At 34.1% G+C, this 22,593-nt stretch overlaps 1 pseudogene; it reads right to left on the bottom strand.

Moving 5' to 3' along the window:
- Positions 1–1,076: 1,076 nt before the first annotated feature.
- Positions 1,077–3,255, bottom strand: LOC108322842 (protein FAR1-RELATED SEQUENCE 5-like; annotated as a pseudogene).
- Between the last annotated feature and the right edge of the window lie 19,338 nt (positions 3,256–22,593).

Genomic DNA, 22,593 nt, shown 5'->3' with positions numbered 1-22,593 from the left:
ATTTTTTTGCAAATTTTGAATATTGAAGTTTTTAAAAAATACGTTTTCGTGTTATAAGAATGTCTAATACAGAAAATATTAAATTTCTTTTCTTTGTTTTATTGTTTTTAATATAAATACTATTTGTATTATCTTGAAGAAAACACACAATTTAATCTTAATGTTTTTCGTTTTTAATTTAAAAGTTATTATAATTTTCATTTAATCAAGCCGCTTTTAGAATAAATTATATAAAGTCTTGAAATGACATTGTTCTAAAGTGAGTATACATAGTTTTTTTTTCTGTTTAAGAATCTACAAAGTATTTAAAAGCATATGCATGAAAACAAATACAAACGTATACAACATAGTGTTTGTAACGTAAGAGATATTTGGCCATTTATGATAAGGAATTCACGCATTGGGACTGCATCTTCTTCTTATATGGGAATATTTAGAATGTAAAACGTAGAGCTATCAAAATGGGTAACTCGGCTTGATCTGGCCCGGCTCACCACGGGTTGATCACTTAGTGAGTTAACCCAACCCGACTCACCTATTAGTGAGCTGAAAAAATTCGAACTCAATCCAATCCACCAGGGGTTGGTGGGTCAAACGGATTAGCTCACTAGCTCATTTAATTACATATTTTTTAAAATAAAAAAAAAAATACAACTTTTTTCAATTCAAATATAAATAAACGTCACACAAAAATGATGTTAAACTCCAAAGAACAATTCAAAAGTATCATATAATCTAAGCGTAATCCAAAAACATGTACAAAAGGCAAACAAATAAGTTTTTAATATTGATAATATTTTTATCACTTGTCCATTTATAATATTAGAGTCTTGAATAAATAAATCTATAATATTTTTCTCTCTTGAAACATCTCCTTCCTTGTCACCATCTATAATATAATAAAAAAAGGGTTAAATATATTTTTCGTCCCTTAAGTATTACACGATTTTGGGTTTAGTCCCTACTCGAAACTTTGATGCTTTTTAGTCCTCATAGTATTAAAACTCTTAATATTAGTCCTTAAAATTGGACGGCGTTAACTTTTAGTAGATGTGGCAAACAGTGAGGCCACGTCTTCACTCTTCACTCTTTGCCACGTTGCTTGTGCCGTTCGTCTTCTCTGGAAGAGCAGAACCTCCATTGGACCAGCCGCCGTGCCGGACCTTCCGTGCAGTCCAAGGCGTCACCGGCGACACCAATCGCCACCGGGACCATTGCCGGCCGCGGGTCGATTTCTCCCTCCTTGCCTTTTCTCCGCACACGATCTAAGAAGGCTCTTATACTTTTTCCAAAAAAGTCCTTAGCAAGCTAGACCGGACTCTTGTAGCTACATTACACTGTTCTGGTGACTGATAGATTTCCTGGCAGCTATCAGTTCCAATTACTGTTCCGGTGAATTTCAATGTTCAGAAATTCCCCTTCTCATTTTCCCACAATTGGACTAATTAATGACCAATCAAGGCAACATTGATAATCCACAATTACTGATATTAGAGATCAAAAAGAGTATAAAATATCAGTATTTATAGTCCACAATTACAAGCAGTTAGTTTAGTTGATAATCCACTAATTAATTAATTAACATATAACCACTAACCAAATGATCTACTATACTTCTCTTTAATTTGTATCAGCAATAGATTGTACCATTATCAATTCTCCAATCAACTTGAATCAGTCAGCCTTACGAGGATTTATTAAAATATCAACCACCTATTTATCACGGTACGATATTTCAACACTAGATTACCTTTATTGACTACATGGGGAAGTGGCAGGGATCAAACTCCTAACCACTTGGTCATAGAAGCTTTGAAACCATTTCAACATACAAGATTGGTTAGATTAAGGTTTATATCATAATACCTTAATATTAGGTGAAGGTTCAAGAAGGGTTTCATATAAGGGTGGATAAAATAGTAAAACACACTCAATGCATCCACCCTTAAAGAGGTTATATGATATTTATCTAACGGAAATCTGACCTTAGATGTATGTTGGCTCAAGCATTCTTCTTGGCATGCACTTGTGTAATTAGCATGACTTTCATCATTCATCATATGACTCCTTAATTTTCCATTGCTGATAGGAATTCTTCCCTCATTTTGCATTGCTTGAGAAACTCTTCTTGCAGCTTCTTGTAAAGCATCCATGGCAACATCGTAAGTTTCAGTAGATTGTGCACCTTCATCAACAAATTTAAAGGCCTCGTGTCGAAGGGTGTTATATCTAACTGTATGAGATTCCAAATAGTAAGTATATACATTACAAGAATTGGTCTTCTAATATTACATTGCTCTTTGCATTTCTTGTCCAACGTTTCAATATATAGTGAGATGGGAGAGTAAGCACATTGGTAACTCTAAAGACTGCCAGAACATGTCTGCAAAGAAGGCTTGAAAACTCAAACATTTGGCAACTACAAGTTGCTTTCATCTCCAAAACATTAAATTTAACATAGTACCCTTTATGTTTCTCTCCAAATTTAGCTACATTATATGTAATGACCTCCCCATCATCATCAGCTTTGGATGCCATGAATGGTAGTGTACCAACTAACTCCTCCGGGAACCTCATGAAAATTTTTCTCGTGTAAAGCTCAGATGCTTGCTTCTCCATTGGAGATGGGGTCCTCAATACTGAGAAAGTATTCATTGTGTCATAATCAGCTCTCACTTCCTTCTCATTGCGACTTTCAAGTGCTTTCTCATAAAGCTTAAAGAACTTATTTAAATTGGTTGAAGCATTTATATACCCATCAAAGTAAGAATATATTGGTTGAAGTCATTCATCATCCCTGAGATCATATTTATCTACCAGTGTTGACCATATTTATCTACCAGTGTTGACCAGCAAGACTCAAATTCCTGAATTCACTCAGTTAAGTTAACACATTTGTGAAATTCAGCTTCAAAATTTGGATATTTGAGGAAAATATGGGATAACTTCTCCTGGCAATTTTTAAAGATATATGCCACTTGCAGAAGCAGTGGCCGGTCTCGGGGAAGACTTGTATTATGGATGAACGAATTACATAATCATGATCAGTTGTTATGGACACTGGTAGATGTCCTTTGCGCAAACAAATTGCCTCTGTATGATAGATCCATCGCGCCTCGAACGACGACGACTGAGCGGAAGGTTCGGCATAGCGGCTGGTCCGATGAAGGCTCTACTCTGCCGGAGAGGACGAACGACACAAACAACGTGGCAGAGAATGAAGAGGCAAGCTGTCATAAGACGTGGTCTCGCCATTTGCCAAAGTTAACGCCGTTCAATTTTAAAGATTAATATTAAGAGTTTTAATACTATGAGGATTAAAATTCATCAAAGTTTCGAGTAGGGACTAAACCCAAAATCGTGTAATACTTAAGGGACGAAAAACATATTTAACCCATAAAAAAAAGGCTACCTAATAATATTGAAACACAAAATAATGAATAATTAAATTAAATTAGCACAAGTGGAAAATATATTTTTTATATTGATTTTTTATATATTTATGTGTACTTTTGGTAGATTAATAGATCGATTGGCGAAAAGTATGGTGTGGAATACTCGGAGGATGAAATATTGTTTAGATACATAAGAGCATATGGGCAACCTTGGGAGAAATCTCGTCTCAAATTAGCTTCTTACTTCTACTTTTATTTTTACTTTTTATCGTTATGTGTGAAAATAGTTAGATTTTTTATATATGAGTAGGTGTTTATTAATTATCATGAATTGTTTTCACAGGATTGAAAATTTCGTAGTTTGGATCTTTTTATATATCTACCTTAAAATTGAAAAAGAAAAAGAAAAGGAGTTGTTAGCAATTGTGATAAGTGATTCACTTGCTTGTCTAATGAGCAATTGTGCTATTGTAGACGTTACTGGTAAAAATCTCAAGACAACATTACATTAAAATAACTACAGATAGGGATTTGTTATATTTTAATATTAATATTTTTATGTTTGAGTTTTTAAATGATTGGAGTTGTAATATGCTAGAGTTTCTCATGTCTGATTAGTTTTAAAGTCTTGGAGCCAAGCATCGGTCATTCGCATATAAATGTTGTCAAGGGAATTTCCATTGCTTTTGAGTGAAATGATAAGAACAGTCTTTTGATTGCACGATAGCTTGTTTGTTCGTGATAATAAATATATATAGCTTGCAGTGAATGATTTGTCTTAATTGCCTACTTCGTGAAAGTACAATGATGTAAACATTTTCATTAGTGAGATATTTTTTATGCTTGATGTCTTAATGGCATGATTGCATGATGTCTTAATTTCCTTGGCAATATTTTTTTATGCTTAATTCTTTGAATCTATGGAATTACAGTGTTACCTCATATCTTTCTTAGGCAGACACAACTTTATAGTTCTTCTTGCTCCTTAATTTTAGCGTCATTTCTTAATTGGTTGTACCTTAGAGGTTCATCTTTTCTGTCAACTAAATATTTATTTTTATTTCCTCACTAGCAATTTTATGCTTTATGTTCTTAGGTCGATGTCTTCATTCTTCAAACCTTGAATGCTAGGTAAAATTTAAAGAAACTAAGAATTAAAGAGTAAAGAGTTTTCCTGTTATTGATTTTCTGAATCTCTCAACAAAGTTCGGGTATTTATAGTATAGAGATTACAAGCATTTAGGGTAACAACAAGTAACAAAATTGGCAGTTATGATAACAGCAAGGTCTTTGAAGAATAAAAGGTAAATCAACCATGAATCATTATGGATACTTTTGTTTACATGTTTGAATTTTTTGTGGGAACTAATGGTCTATTATTGTTCTTCTTCCATGTATACAAAAGGCACTCCCTCCAAAGGTTGAAGATCCAAGATATTTCACTATTCCTTGTACTATTGGGAAACATAAAATAGGGAAAGCCCTGATTGATTTAGGGTCCAACATTAATTTGATGCCCCTATTTGTTCTTGAAAAGATTGGTAGTCTTAAAGTCAAACCTGCAAAGATGACTCTGTTTATGGGTGATGGATCCATCAAAGCCCTATGGTGCAGTGGAAGATGTGATCATTCAAATTGACAATCTCAGATTCCTGGTAGATTTTGTGATCATTGAGATGGGAGAGGATTTGGAGATCCCTATTATTCTTGGAAGGTCGTTCATGAAAACGACCAAGATCATCATTAATGTGGATGATGGAACTATAACACTTAAAGACCAAGAAGAGGAGGTGATTTTCAATATCTTCAATGTTGAGCATCCAATCCAGGTGAAAAAGACTAGTCTCAAGGCCTCAATGGGAGGTTCACCAGAGACCAATACTAAAGCTGCCAATCTAGGTAAAAAAGTTAAAAATTGTTTTTTGTCACAGGTACAGGAGGAAGAAAAATATAGCAAAGGGACAAGTGTTCATCAAGATTCTCCGAGACCAGGAGTGCCAGTGAAATTTAACAAAAAACTTTGGGTTGTAAAAGAACTCAGGGTTGATGGACTAACAGAGATTGAATCTTCATATTCAAAGAGAACAAAAAAGGTGAATAGGAAGTTGTTGAAGATCAATTAGTGTGAAAAAGAAAAAGATGACACCAAGATCAAATATATGACGTGAGCTTATTGGGTCAAGCTAGTGACGTTAAAGAAGCGCTTGCTGGGAGGCAACTCATTGCTTTACAAACTTTTATTTGTTTATTTGTTTTGTTCATTTTATTTTATTTTATTTTTTATTTTATTGTTTTCTGTTTAATTTGTGTTTATGCTTGGGTCAAGCTAGTGACAAGAAAGAAGCGCTTGCTGGGAGGCAACCCAGTGTTCCCACAAACCTCTATTTTGTTTTTATTTTTTATTTTTGTTTTTATTTGTTTTATTTATTATTTTATTTTTCTTATGTGTGATTCTAGTGTGCCTAATCTGTAAAAACTGAATGTTTGAGGGGTGAGGAGAGATTAATCAAGTGATCTGAGAGCTATTGTGAGGACTAGGAAAAAGAACTGGAATAAATTATAGGCCGAATCTAAGAACCCAGGGTAAGAAAAACCCCAAAATAGGAAAAATCAAAAAAGGGGGACAGTACCGCCCACCGCCGGGGTGGCAGACTTTGCCCGCTTGGGCGGCAGTTTTGCAGATGAGCTTTTTAGCCCGAAGCTTAGGCGAGATTGACCCATTTTCACTTTTTTTAACTCCAAGGGTTTCGCCTAAGCCTCCACTTTCAGATCCCCTTCATCCTAGCCTTCCAAAACACTTATCCCAAGTGCCCTCCCCACTTTCCCTCTTTCAATTTCACCAAAATCCTAAGATTTCACCATTTGTTGCATTCTCCAAGAGTCTAAGTTTGGGGTTTTGAGGTGGTGACAGCTAGAGGCATACTTCTCATTCCATTGTTTGAGCATTCTCTGTAATTTGTGCTTCTAATCCAGTAAGTCATAAGCCCTAAAACTTTCAATTGATGTGATTTTGTTTTTTGAAGGGGGTTTTGATGAATGGGGATGAAATTGATTGATCTTGTTGATTGGGGCTGTGTTAAACTGTATTTCCTCTGTTTGGACCGATTAAAGGGTAGTAATTTTGGCTGGGATTGCATAGAAACTGGTCTGGAAAGTAAAAAACAATTGAAGCAATCCACGATTGGCAGCACCGCTCGCCGCCCGGGCCCCCTAGGTTGCTTGAGCGACGGACGTCTGTAATGGCTCTCGGTTTTTTTGGGTTTTCTGATCCTATGGTCCAATACAGATGGCACTGATGGTTCCCTAATTGTCTTGGGAACAATGGTAATGAGTTGGGATGTTGTTGGAACTAATATTTGATGTTTTCTGGCTTTGTTTTTGAATTTCTATGTGCATGAATGACATCCTCATCAGGAAGAAGAGTAAAAACTGCAGGGAACAAAAGAAAAGAAAAAGAACAGTACTACTCTCACCAGTTCAGAACGACATCCCACAAGAGGTACTTCCCTTCAGTGAATGCCAAGAAGCTGTTGATGGAACGTAGGGTGGGAATGATCCCGACTTTGGCACCACAATTTGGAAGGGAAGTCAACAATAGAGGTTGGGGGAACTTAGCCACTTATCCTGCTCCTGCTAGCACCCCTATTATAAAGGAGTTCTACACTAATGCTAAGGCCCTAGGTGCAGAGCAGGAGACCTACACTAGCTATGTAATGGGAAAAAAGATATCCTTTGATACTGGCACCATCAACACTTTTCTGGGCCTTGACTAGGATTGAGAGAGGTGCCAGTATGAGCAGGCCATGACTGAGGGTGTTGATTATGAGGATGTAGAAAGGACCTTATGTGTGCCTGGTGGGCGCTTTGAGAGAAGCAGATCTGATGCACCTATCCATATAAAGAGGGCATTATTGATTCCACTTGCAAAGTACTGGATGACCTTCTCTCAAGCCAACATGCACCCCTATGTCTGACATCACCACTCATAGGGCTATTCTTTTGTATTGTATCATGAGTGGCAGGGAAGTTAACTTGGGGGCTGTGATAGCTGAAGAAATTAAGAGTTGTGCACGTAATGTGAGCATCAGAACCCCTTTGGGACACCCCTCTTTAATCACACATCTGTGTGAAATTATGGGTGTCGATGTGTCAGCACCACACTAGAGAGTCCAAGAAAGGAATTGGATGAGGCTTATTTCACCTACTACTGCACCACAGAGGAGTAGGCCCCAACTGGGCACCCACAATAGGCTCCCAAAGCATACAAGAGGGCACCACCACCAGTACAGGAGCCTACCCATGAGGCTGCTCCGTTTCAGATGCGGGACATGTATATGTCCCTGATGGAGGCCCAGATGATGGCTCTCTACAGAGGAGAGCAGGAGCTGCTAAGGACGTTCACGTCCGCCTTTCCTGAGAGAGAGTTTATCTCACATGAGGAGTTTGCAACCAGGGTGGCATGTCCAGGAGGCCCAGCACATGCAGCTACAGTAATTTTACAGTAATTTGCTACAATAATGTGCTACAATAATGTGCTACAGTAATTTGCTACAGTAATGTGCTACAGTAATTTGGTATTGTAATTTGCTACAGTAATGTGCTACAGTAATTTTACAAAACACTTTTCTTTTTCTAATCTAAGTCCTATACATATTTCTAAGAGTATTACAAAAGCTTTCTATCACACTACAAGTCTTCAATTCATTTTGATTCTTGATTGGTCTTGACTTGATTTGGACATCATCAAAACTTCATCTTCATCATTTTGCTAACAGTGGTTTGGTTTGTCTGATGATGTGTTTTATGAGTATTACTTTTTGATGCTTATTGTTTGGGTTGATGTTGAGATGATGCAAGATATGAAAAGAAATAAAGGTTGTTGCTTCTAACAGGTACAACAGGTGCATGAGATAAAATTTGATTGAGATATTAAGTAGGATGTTTTTCTGAATTCTAGAACTTGAGAGTACTTGTGTGAGTTTTGGGCTTCAGAGTTACTTTTTTATAATTGCTATTACCTTGGAAGCATGAATGATTTTTCCCAAATTTTCTGTGATTGAACTACTTGCTTGCAGATTTCATATGATCAAGGCCATCTTTTGTTTTCCCTTATTCTTTTAGCCTTCATAACTTTTCCACTGAAGAGAAAACCAATTGTTTTATCCTTTGAACCTTGAGCTGGATGCATGTTTTGAAAACCATGTGTGATAATTTTTACCTTGAGTTAAGAAAGAGAACATTTGTGAGATACTGAAAAAGGTTCAAGTTTGAGGTTGCTGGAAGCAACCCACTCTCCTGGGCAGTGAGCAATTGAAAAGTAAAAGAAAAGGAAAAATCAAAAGGAAGGAAAATGAAAAAGAAAAGAAAAATAAAAAGAAAGAAAAAGCTCACTGCTACGGAAAGCTAGGAGTAAGTGGAAAAGGATTGTTAAACTGTTTTTCGTTGCACAAAAACAGAACAAACTCAGTTTCCCCACTAATGTAGTAAAGGGATAACCAAGGATCAATCCAAGGACTCAACTATGATTAAGTTTCAGAATGTAAAGTTAATTCTTGTAATTATTTACTATTTAACTATAAAAACAAGGTGGGGAAATAGAAAATGAAAATAATGAAATTGAAAAGAATAAGAAAATATGTTTAAGGAAAGAAAGAATATGAACTAAAAGGAAAAATAAAAGAAAATAGAAATCTAAGCTACCTAAGACAGAAATAGAAATTAAACTACTATGAGAATTACATGCAACTAAAATGATCTAAAACTAAAACTGGAAACAAGCAACTCAAATTGGAAATTTAAAAGCTAAACAAAAATCCTAAAAGCCAAATGAATATGAACAGTAAAGAAAGTAAATGTTGCAAACAGAATTGTAAAATCTACAGTAAAGAAAAGTCAATAAGAAACCTAAAACTAATGATTTAAAAGCAAAGAATCAAGTGAAAAACTCATGAATCAGAACCCAATCTAATCATTACGAACAGAACACAACCTAAACTACTAATCAAGACAAAGTTGTTGGATAAAAGTCACAAAGCTGAACTAAATTTGCTTGAATTGGCATATCAATTGATTTATTATTATACAGTAAGACATCCTGTTCATAAATTGCCCACCTTGGGGTCTCAAGTTCTAATATAGAACTTAAAATGAATAACAATCAATTGATTTTCCAAAACAAAACATATTCAATTCAATTTTAATGATTTTTAGCCAAATCAGCAAATGAAACACAATTGAACCTATTCATAATTCACACTAATTAACAGCAACTAAAACAACATGAATGAAAATATTTTTTTCATTGGTTGAACTTTTATCTGTCTCGAGAAGACATCTCGTTCATTTACGCCCACCTTAAGGTCGTATAATTCCAAAAAGGAATTTAAACTGTGTTGCTTTCCGAGTTCAACTCAATTTTCCTCAAATCAAAACACACAAACAGAAATAATAGAAGAAAAACAATAGAAACACAAAATCGAATGAGTCTTTATGCATTGGATTCAACTTTAACTCGAGAAGACATCTCGGTAAAAAATGCTCAATACAGAGTCATTTAATTCCAAAAGGAATTATAGAATGTAGAGATACAAAATCCAATTCATTTTCTCAGAACATAACAATGGTAGAAATCATAATCACAGAACAAAATCAACACAAACGAGAATACGAAATTGAACTTTATTAATACGAAAAAGGAAAATTACAAACACTTTCCCAGAGATCACCGAATGAGGAGCTCACGGATTGTCACGGTTTCATGAATCTCATCAGCGAAATCTAGAATCAAGAACAGTATCTCTACTCTAAGAGAAGCGAATAAAACCCTAAACTATATAAGAGAACTATAAACTGAAAGTGTATAAAGTGCGTAAAGTAGAAGTGTGTAGAAGTCTCTATTTACATGGCAGAACCCCTTTTTATAGGGTCGAAAACGAAAAGATAAAAGAAAGAGGGAAAATTAAAAATGGGAAAAAGGGAACCTTGAAACTCTTGAAGCTTCTCTTCGATGCTTCCTCTCTCAATCGGACAGCTCTCCTTGTTGCTTCCACTCCAGCCCTCCGATCAGCCTCTTCATCTTCCCCACGAGTGCAGCTGCTGCCATTCCTCAAAACGCAGCGTTCCACTTAGTTAGAGCCCAACCCAGCGACCCAAATTCATTTGCATCAGCCAATTACAAATGCCTCTGCTGACCAAGAAAACTAGCCCAGTTGACTAGGGCCCAATCTGCAATTTAAGGATCATGACCCATCAGCAAATAAAAGCAAGGGCTATCTATCAATTTAGAAAATTTTAAACCTATTTAACAAAAGATTTTTTTTATATATAAAAGAGATTTTTAGAAAATATTAATAGGCTTCTTATTAAAATCACTAAAAATACCTTTAAAAATCTATTTTTAACTAAAATTCTATAAAACTAAAGAATTAAAGAAAAAAAAACTAAAACTAAACTAATTCTAAACAATTAAAGACAAAAATACACTAACAAGGATTTCTAGACACAGAAAAAGATGCAAATTTGGAGAGTTATCAAGGATCTTTGTTTGAATGATAAATTCATAGATGTCTCTCTTAACTCAAGGAATTTTGCTGACCAGAAAAACCAATCTCCTTCTTAGCCCAACCAAATTACAAGCCATGAAAAGACCTTGTGATGAAAACCTGCTTGTGAGTCTGTTTGATTGTGGTTAAATGAAAGGCAAAGTTAATTTGTGTGACATTGTGATAGCAGAGTGATTGAGAGATCCCACTATACACCTGTGAGTTGAGTGATACACTTTTGAGTGCTTGAGTGATACACTTTTGAGTACTTGAGTGAAACACTTATCCTTGTGAGGAATGGTTCTTTGATCTGATTACATCTCTGCTTGGTTGATTGATTATTCTTAAGGATAACATCTGTTGAACTGTTTGAGCATCACTTTGAGTTATTTAAGAGAAAGCATCTATGCATCCTGACTGATACTCTTATGATGAGCTGATTGAAGTAATTACTTGTCTTGGAAAAAGATTTTAAAAAATTGTTGAACCATTGTGATTTTTGAGCGCTAAGTTACATTTTGTTTTGCTTGAGGACAAGCAAAGTTCTAAGTTTGGGGTTGTGATAACGGTTTAAAATATCGTTATTTGAGATGTAATTTTGATACAAAAAGCAACCTTTTCACTTAGAAACTTGCTTGAAATCATGTTTTTTCATTAATTTGTGTGAATAAGAGAGTTGAGGTTGAATTTGATGATTTCATGACTAATTTCCTTTGTTTTGATAGAAAAAGAGTTAATACAGGAAGCAAAGATGAAGTGCTAAGGATATAGAGCTCAGAAAGGCCTAGAAAAGCACCAGAAGAGGGAACCGCACGAAGCTTGGGCGACCTGCAAGAGGCTTGAGCGTGGAAAAATCGACACTCGCCGCCTAGGTGGCCTTGCCTGCCCGGGCGGCTGACTCCCGAAGCTTGGGCGAAGTTGGAGGCTCAAGCCTTTCGGAAATCGACGTCCACCACTCGGGCGGCCAAATTAGCCGCCTACGCGTCGCGCGCTACTGATCTTGCCCAATTTTTGCTCTGTTTCGACTCTTTTGGACCGGGCCCTGTTTCTACTATTTTCCAACTCTATTTAAAGGACCCAGGCACTCTAGATTTTTGCGTTTCAGGCTGGAGCAACACACTAGCACACTCTTCTACTCTCTAAAGGCAGATCTGGTGGCGAGAGCTTCCTCCTCTACTTTTAGAGTTCTTCTATCTCATGCTTTTTCATTGTTCATCTAGTTTTTCCATGTCTATAGGGAACTAAACTCTATTTATTGTTGGGGAACGATGTAACCTTGTGAACTCTCTTGTATTTGAATTGATTCTTAATCATATATGCTTTATTCATTATTTGTTAGGGAATTCAACTGTTTTAATGCTTGCTCTATTTAACTCATTTAGTTGCATGATTTATGAATTGCATGAGTGTCGGGAGGTTCCTTACAATTCAGGTTCTTGTTGAATTCTCCCAAGGGTAATATTTCTCAGGGATGAGGGTATGAGTACTTGGTCGTCTTAAGTTCTTGATCTTCAGACTTAATTTTCTAGGAACGTTAGGAATTGCACGAACTAGGAATTAAGGCAGGCTTATTGCGCCGAGGGAACGGGTTCTAAGTACTTTAGTGAGTGACGTTATCATTAATGCATAAAGAGGAATTCTTATATATATGAGAGGGAACTTGGTGAAATCTAACCCCAACAACATATTCATCTCATATTATAAACAACCTCCGTTCAGCTCTGTGTTACTTTGTTATTGATCAATTGCATTCATATTTAATTTTATGTCTTTACATCACAAACCAATGATCTCTTTCTATTTAAGTCTTAATTAATTAATTTATCACACGACTATTTAGTGCCGAGAGTCTTCTGGGATACGATACTTGGTCTTACCATTTTATATTACTTGTACAATTTGGTACACTTGCCAATTTGTTAACAGGGTGTAGATGGATATTCACAGTGAAACATAAGGCAGATGAGACAATAGAAAGATATAAATCTAGATTGGTGGCAAAAGGATATACCCAAACATATGGGATTGACTATGAGGAGACATTTTCCCCAATGGTAAAGATGAATGCAGTTCGATTTATTCTCGCTTTGGCTACTGATAAGTTGTCGTTGAAGCTATCAAATGAATACCACTTTTCAAGGCAACTTCAGTATTGCCAAGTAGTATCTGAGAAAGTAGATAGGGTTAAAGTAACCCTGAGTCGTCTCCCAACGAACACGAAATTGCTTTTGAATATCTGACTCTTATGCTATGCAATGCTTATGAATAAAAATGATGTTTGGAGAAGGTTTAAAGAACAAATAAGAAACTTAAAAACATATATGATTAAATAAGCTAATTCCACTACTTTTCCAAGATAGATTCATCATCGGTTATTCACGGATAATTGTTCAATTGATTATTGTTTAAGTTTCAAATTAATTAAAGTACATTCTCAATTAATTTGAGGGCGATCAAGCATTTAACCAAAGTAAATTCTCAATCAAATGCAAAACATTTCTAGATTATTCACAATAAATTCAACCAAAGTACATTCTCAATCAAATTCTATTGTGCTTAATTATGTATATTCTTAAATCTCCTAACCAAGTTAAAAATTAATCAATCAAAGTAAATTCTCAATTGATTATAGTTGAAATTATTACTACCAATCAAAGTACATTCTCAATTGATAGTAAAAACCATTTAATCATATGAAAGTTCCTAAATTAAATCAAAGTAGATTCTCAATTAAACCTAGAAACCCTAGAACTCATATAATCAATATACATGTAGATTCAAACACATTATGATGCAAAAATCTTTACTTTTAACAAGATAGAGAGATGAAAGACATAGAGAGAGAACAACTTAAATCAATAATCAAAATAAACAATTGCATTAACTTAACGTAACCTCAGAATCCATTAGGAATTACAGCAGAATAGCCCTAGATGCTTAGCTCTCCATGAATGGAGTTGAATACAAGATGAAAGAAAAGTGAGAGGAGTATGAGAGAATGAATGAAGTGAAGTCTCCTTTCTGCCACCCTTGGGTCTCTTTATATAGGCTTGATTGGGTTTGGACTCTGAATAGTTTGTTGATAAGATATTTTCTTTTGATATATTATATCTTTCAAATATTCATTAGATTAAATCAGTTTTAAAGAATATTTGATAGATATTAACTCAATTATCTTATATCCTATATCTTCCAAATAACTAAAAGATTTAGATAATGATAAAATTATTTGGAAGATATTTTCTGTTGATATTCCCAAATTAAATTCAACAACTGAATTTTATCTTTTAGCCTTTCTGACTTTCCAAAATTGCAGAAATACCCTGAAATTTCCTCTATCTGCACTTTAGCCCCTTCAACATTCTCCAAAATTGCAACATAATCTTATTTTGGGCCTTGAATTGTCATTTGGACCAATAAAACTTATAATTTCAGCTGCACAAATAAACGTAAGAATTTCCAAGAATAATTTATGCAATTAAAATCACTTTTTAAGTCTCTTTTATTTCCAAACACAATATATCCAATCATAACAAATCCTCTTTAAATTACTCATTCAAGCACATGAATTCATCAAAAATTTGAATTTAAAAGCATAAATGTAGGCATGAATATGCACTCATCAGCTACTCATTTTGGATGGGACACCAACTGGATGTGAAGAATGCCTTTCTTCATGGAAATCTAGAAGAGGAACTATACATGGAGATTCCCCCAGGCTTTGAAGTGAAAAATGAAAGAAACAAGGTATGCCTCCTAAAGAAAGCATTGTATGGGCTTAAGCAATCCCCTAGAGCATGGTTTGGAAGATTTACAAAAGCAATGGTTTCCTTAGGATACAGACAAATCCAAGGAGATCACACTCTATTCATAAAGCACTCTTCTACAGGTAAACTCACTCTATTGCTTGTCTATGTGGATGATATGATTAGTGCAGGAGATGATGAAAAAGAAAAATTGACATTAAAAGATAAATTGACAACTCAATTTGAAATGAAAGACCTAGGAAAACTCAAATATTTTCTTGGAATAGAGGTTGCCTACTCCAAGAACGAAATTTTCATCTCCCAAAGGAAATATGTACTTGATCTCCTCAAAGAAACAAAAAAGCTAGGATGTAGAACCTCAACAGTTCCTATAGAACAGAATCATAGAATTGGAAGTGAAGAAAGTGCTCCTGTAGAGAAGGCCCAATATTAGAGATTGGTGGGAAAATTGATTTATCTATCACACACAAGACCAGACATTGCTATTATTCAAAAGGGAAGACACATTGACTATGAAGATATATACTGATGCTGACTATGCAGGTTCTATTACTGACAGAAAATCTACTTTTGGGTATTGTGTGTTTCTTGGAGATAGTCTGGTAACATGAAGAAGCAAAAAATAAGATAGAGTATCTCGTTCTAATGCAGAAGTTGAATTTCGAGCTCTTGCTCAAGGAATGTGTGAAGGACTCTAGATGAAAATCATTTTGGATGATCTTAAAGTCAAAGTGGATAACCTGGTGAAACTACACTGTGACAATAAGTCTGCCATGAACATAGCCCATAATCCAGTACAACATGACAAAACCAAACACATTGAGATTGACAAACATTTCATCAAAGATAATCTAGACAGAGGCTTTGTGATTACAACTCATGTTCCTACAGAACTTCAAATAACATATATTTTTACAAAATGGCTTCCTCCGAGTAGATTTTAAGATCTTGTAGACAAGTTGGGAATGATTGAAATTCATTTACCAACTTGAGAGGGAGTGTTGTAATTAGAGAATATATCTTTATAATCTTGTTAATTAGAGAAAATAGATATATAATCTTCTATTTTATTTTGTTTACCTAGTTTCCGTATTTCCCTTTTTAGGAGTATTAGATTGTTACAAATAGAGGATATGAGAATGTATTTTTTATGATTCTGAATAATAAAATCAGTCCTAGCAAAAGCCACAATAGTGGTTAATGGGTGATAGGTACCCAAATTTATTAAAAACTGTAAAGACTTCCAATACAGGTTCTTGGATGTTCACCAAGAAAAACCAAGCAGTTTTGTCAGCAATGAAACAAGCACAGAAAACCAAGCTATTACACTAGCCTTGGTCTTTCGAGAGGACCAGACTCTACCTAGGCTTCCCTCTACAAAACCTCCTAAAAAACTACTAAACACAATTGCCTACACAGACTTTATAAAAGTCTTAGACAACAAAACCTACCCACAGACATTTATAACTGTCTGTCCCTTTTATTTCTCCTAATATAAACATTTCCCTTGAACCTATCAATACCCCCTCCATGAAGTTTCACCTTGTCCTCAAGGTGAAAAGCAAGAAACTCCTTATTGATGGCAGTAGCATCTTCCTAGTTGTTTGCAATGGGTGGGAGGTGTTTTCAATTGTTCGAACTACCTTCTTTTTTCCTTATTTTGTAAACTGTATCAAACCTATCAACACCCCCTCCATGAAGGTGCACCTTATCCTCAAGGTGAAAGTTTGGAACTTCTTTATGAATGCAGGCAGCAAATTCCCCTAACTCCTGAATTTCCTCTTCCGAAATAAGCAGCATGGAGACAATGGAGGAATTCAAGGCCGAGATGATACAGGTGCATCAAGAAGTCCAAGAACTTGCACGCATTCTTGGAAGGAGAGCAAGGAACCAGGATGCAGAGGAGAGGAGGTTGACACCCAACCAAGAAGAGGGGTTGGGGGAGATTTTGGGGAAATTCGAGGGGGTATTCAGGGAGCCCCAGGGTTGCCATCAATCAGTCTAGTAGATCACAAAATACCCATTAAAGAAGGCATAAAACTGGTCAACGTGAGGCCCTATCGTTATCCACACTTGATGAAAACAGGAATGTTGGAGTCGGGTATCATCAGACCCAACAATAGTCCTTATTCAAGCCCCGCGATTCTACTGAAGAAAAAAGATGGTAGCTGGAAGTTTTGTATAGATTACTGAGCCCTCAATAGGGCTACCATCCCTGAAAAATACCTCATTCCGGTTATTGAGAGCTTCACTCGAAAATTTTGCAAGTACTAACTCTGATTCTCACTTGATGCTTTTTTCTTAAACAATTTTGAGTCACACCATGTACAAAATAAAAATTACAATGTTTTATAATCACACCTTAGAAAATTACAAGTCATGCGATATAATCAACCATTCAAGTTTTATAGTTTAATTAAAATGAACAAGAGAAAATAAGGTAAATGGAGAGAAACTCAAAAGAAAGACCTTTTAAAGTTTATCTTTAACAAAAAGAGAACGACTATTAAGTTACAATTCGGTCAAAGAAAGAATAATTGGCTAACTTAACAGACAAAAACAAAACGATGACACAAAAAAAAACACTAGCCAATTCATCTAAGTAAGATCAAGCTGAATAATAAATTTGAGTGTTAAACAAGATAAATTTATTTCTTGTAAACAAGACGATTAGTTTTTAAAAATAAAAAATGAACATAACAAATTTAAGGAATACTATTTTAAATTGAGAGGAGAATTATATTTTACTAACTATATTATGTTTATTATTATTCTTATTATTATTTGAATTATTTTATTATTATTATTTGTATTATTACTATTATTATTGTTATATTAATTATAATTTAATATGTATTAATATATTTAAGATAGGTTATACACTTTTGTTTAAGTCTAAAATAGTTTATAATCCAATGTAGGAGTGTTAGAAGTTGGTAAAAGTGGTTAAAAGAGGTTATGAGTGGTCTAAAAGTGTTAATTTTGCAGAATTATGGAGTATAGCTAGGCAAGCATAATTGGCTAGTTGGGCGAGCCAACTCGCTTAACTTAAGTAGTTTGATGTTTTGACACTAGCTGGGCGAGCAAAATTGGCTATGTGTATGGTTTTAAAGGATATACTGGTTTGTTGTATGATCTATGGAAATGTGAAGAACTTATGTTTAAATGGAAATAAGATTATGTCTATATCATTATGTATGATATACGATGAAGATGATGAGTATGTAATTGATCAAGTAAAATGGTTTAATGTGGTTTTTGTTATGATACATAAAGTTGTATGTGTATGTATTTTTATTGAATGGAAAGTTATGTAAATGAGTTCCAAGGAGGAACTTTTTGGTGGTGGTTTTCAAGTATTGTTAGTATAGATGGTCGGAGTTAAGCTGGGGTTTATCTTGACATTCGAATGATCATTCATGCCTAATTAGAGAATAATGAGTCATGTCGTGATAATAGCAGGAGGTCCTAGACTGAGAGCCTATCTCCAGTTGACAAAGGGCGTTTAAAGGACCAACCTCGTGTGGTAGCTTGAGATAGTCCAGTTGTTCCACCATAGGTGTATGAACATCTGTAACTCGACATTTCATACAATATCTGAATAGTCAGTTTAGGTCCTTACATGATAAGATGTTTGGGTTGATGTATGTTATATAAATTATTGATATATGTTATGTTATAAATGTTATATGACTTGTCTTGTATCTAGCTTACCATTGCTTTTGTGATGTTTGTCATTGTATATGTTTGTCTTTTGCAATGATCACTTTGGTGGGACATTAGGGAAGGGATATCTCTTTAGTCGTTTCAGCGTGAAGAGAAAGATAAAGTGTAAATAGGTTTGTTCTTCAAGCATATAATCTCTTTCTCCAAAAATATTTTGTAAGTTTTAGCTATGTAGCATTTTATTTTAGTAGTTTATACAATTAAAATAGGATGCTACCTAAATAATAATAATAATAATAATAATAATAATAATAATAATAATAATAATAATGATAATAATAAATAAATAATTAAAATAATAATGATAATAAAATTAATAAATAATAATAATCAAATTCTGATGCATCTGATTGATAAAAATATGAGAAACAAAATTAAAATTCAGTTTTAACATATACCTTTTTCGTAAAAAGCAATCATAAACAAAAAATAATTCGGTTTTTTGAAAATCGAATTTCAAGCCTTATAAAAGGCATGTAAATATAATCTACATTATGGTTAATCAGAAGGAAAGTAATTTATCATCGTAAATATAAAAAAAAGTAACTGTGTTACAGCAGAAAAAAATAACTCCACGTCGTTAATCATTAATGGTGCTGTGATAAGTCATCAAATAAAAAACAGTGATATATTGAATATGTATTTTGATTTATCAGTATCTAAAATAATTTGTTGAAATTTCATATTATTAGAGTTTAATATATTGAATTTTAACATCGTTTTTTTATTCTTTCTTACTTTTAGCTAATTGGGAGTACACTAATATCTTCTAGTTTTATATCTTAATTTTTATTTGAGTACAACCTTAGAATTTTTTTCATTTCTGAATACAACTTAAATCATATATAAAAAATAAGATTAAATATGTTTTTAGATTGTTTATGTTTTAAATTTTAAACCAGTGTGATTTTAAATTTTTGAAATAAATAAATATAGTTCATCTATCATTTAAAGATGACTTTTGAATTGTATTATTTTGATAAATTTTAATTTAAACATCAATACAGTATATTATTAAAAAAATTATGTCTATTCATTCTTAAAATTTAGAAATTAAAATATATCAAAATTTGAAACAAAAGTAAATTTCAATTTTACATTCAAAATTTAAAAATTAAAAACATATTTAACTTTATCAAGCAATATTATAGTTGACAACATCTTTAAAGAAATTCCTATGTAATGAAACAGAAACACCAACTTTCAGAAAATTCAGAAAACAACACAAAGCCCTTAATCGTGTCAGGAACAGGTTGCGATGAAGAATAACATTAAAAGGTTAAGAAACCTACATCTTACCCTTCTTATCTTTTTCCTTCTTCTTCTTCTCCTTTGCAAGAGTCAAGGCATTAAGCCAAATCAGTATTCCTATGGCTGATATTGTAAGATCATATTTGATTTTTTTCGCATTTGATCTTGCAAGTTTTCTGCAAAACATGTGATTGTACTATAAAATCATAACGAAACAAAAGACGACAATAGTTTCATCATGACAAGTCACTTAAAAGGTATAAAAACCATACATGACCTCATTATCAACGTCCTCTGTAACATTCCTAAGCTCTCCCCGATGGTCCTGAATAAGTTTTTCAGCATATTGCAGCATCAGTCAAACAAAACCAACCTCAGCATCAATGTAACATACAATTTGAGGTGAATAAAATAACTATGATAAAGAAAACATAAAATTTAAGAGCTAGGAAAAAAGGTTCCTAATATAAAATAATGCACTCTCAGCATAAATGTCTCACTAAAATGCAATAGAAACATGTTTTGCATGTATTTGCCAACGCATGAACTGTGATGCAACCATTTGAATTATTCTTCTAAAATTATGGTCAAAGGAACAAGCAAAAACCATTCTCCACGTATCTATGGAGTATTAGCAAGTATCGACAAATTACGGAGCATGAGTTGGACCTTTCCATTTGAAGAAAGACTAAGGACAGTAAGGTTTTTCGTTTTCACTTTCAATCACAAAAATGGCACATTTCCATTTGAAAACAATTTTTCACTATTTCATATCCTCTAAACAAATATTTAGTAACAAAGAAAATTAAAATAAGGTACACATTTTGTAATTAAAAGTGAAAATAATAAATGAAAAAGATAATATTTTCTCAATCAAACATTATGTTTCCCATTAACAAGAAACATGTCATATAAACTCTTAAATTCTTGAATCAAAAAACATGTCAGATGATTTCAAATACACTCTTAAATTCTTTAGAAGTTTAAATACATTCTTAGGATCGATAACCTTGCATCCTACCATGGCTAGAAACACATGAATAACCCTGTCAGTTGAAACCCAACCCCATGAGCTGGTCCTAGCCCCATTTAAAATTAAGTCCATCTTCTTTGGCCCATTTAATGGGAATCTGAGCTATTTGAACGGTTAAATCATTGGGAAATGTATGAGACCGCGGACCTAGGATATAACTGCTAAAGGATTTCGAGTCCTAGACATAGGAGGGAATTTTTAGTCATCTGTGACATTGTGTTTAAGGCAAATATGATAACTGAATTAGCTAAGAGATTAGTAATTTAGTTTGAGTGATTATGAACTGTCATCTGAGGGATCAGGGACTGCATGCGCCTAGAATGTCGATGCTTAATTTTGAGGAATTGTGTTAGTAGAAGATTACCGGAGTGATGAACTTGAATTTCAACCCCAGTGAACTTTAATTCGACTGTTTTTACCACTTTAATTTCATCTGCATGCAAATCTTAATTTTGTTACAAAATTACATTTAATATTCGCTAAATTAGTAAACTTTAATCAATCTGTGAATCAAAACAAATCTCTTGGGAAAACGATTTCCGGACTTACCGGTTTATTACTTGTACGATTCGGTACGCTTGCCGAGGTCTCAACAATAACCAATAGTGTGTGAAGTGTGTGAATCAAATGAAATGCAAAAGCTGATGAAGTTCTATGTCAATTCTACTGTCATGTGAGGACAAACACTTGAGTGTGAGTGATGATAAAGGTGATCTGGTTGTTCATATTCTATGTACAGGTGATTTTGTGAGTGATGCACCATGTCATACGTGTTGAAATTTTTGGGAATGCATGTGATTTTTTATTCTGATGTGCAAAGTCATTCTATCAAAATATCAAATGTCTGTGGTGTTTCATTTTTCTTTTTGTGATTTCCTGAGGGCATGAAATAGTTCAAGTTTGGGGGAGTTGATAAGTGTGAAAAAGAGTTGTTTTTACATTTATAAATGATCTCAATCTTATAATTATTCATGTTATTACTCAGTGAAAAGTTGTAATAGGAAGTAGATTGTTATGTAAATTATTGTACAGGAAAGGGTGTGTAATTTGAAGTTTGTCAGCCAATTTTCGCAAAGCGAAAGCCAAAATTCGCACTGCCAGAAAAATGTAATTCGCATAGCGCACTAGTAGCTGTGCGCTAAGCGAATAAAGCAGTTGAAGTACAACAGTTAAGTGAAATTCGCACAGCGCACACACACTTGTGCGCTGAGCGAATAAAGCAGTTGAAGTACAGCAGTTAAATGAAATTCGCACAGCGCACACACACCTCTACGCTGAGCGAATTATGGAAGTTAAGTGGCTTTAAATGACGTGACAGAAAGGCAAAAGGGATCTTCTGACATACGAATAGAGAGAAGAAAGACTGGAGAACTCAGTAGACGATTAGGAGACCTTTCAAGACATCAAGACTTCACTTTATGCAAGGAATTGCTGTAAAGAGTACGTTTGAGATGTCTAGGATAGGCTAAATTTTCTGTTCATTGGAATTGGTTGTATGATGATACGTTAATGTAAATTTCCTGTGCAATATATGTTTTTGTTCATGTTCTTTTCTTGACTTGATTTTGATTATACGGAAGTATTAATCTCTTTAAAAGTTCTTCTGTACTGGAAAGTATTTTTAGAACTAGAAACGTAAGAAAAGAAACTAAAAGTAAATTATGCTAGGAATAACTTCTGTGCTTTTGGTCATTCTCAACATCTGAACTTAATGCAAAATTATCTGATGAATTAATTAAGGAATTAATAATTCAATAGATAATTTTAGAACTTGTTTTAAGGAATTAAACCAAGATACTCTTATGTGAATGCTTGAACAGAGAATATATGTTGTCAGGATTTTACTATAATGTTAGTCAAAGACCAATTCCAGTGATCTT

The sequence above is a fragment of the Vigna angularis genome, chromosome 6, assembly GCF_016808095.1.
Source record: "Vigna angularis cultivar LongXiaoDou No.4 chromosome 6, ASM1680809v1, whole genome shotgun sequence".
NCBI lineage: Eukaryota > Viridiplantae > Streptophyta > Magnoliopsida > Fabales > Fabaceae > Vigna > Vigna angularis.
Note: the sequence above shows the minus strand (reverse complement) of the source record. Positions and strands in the feature narration are given on the sequence as shown.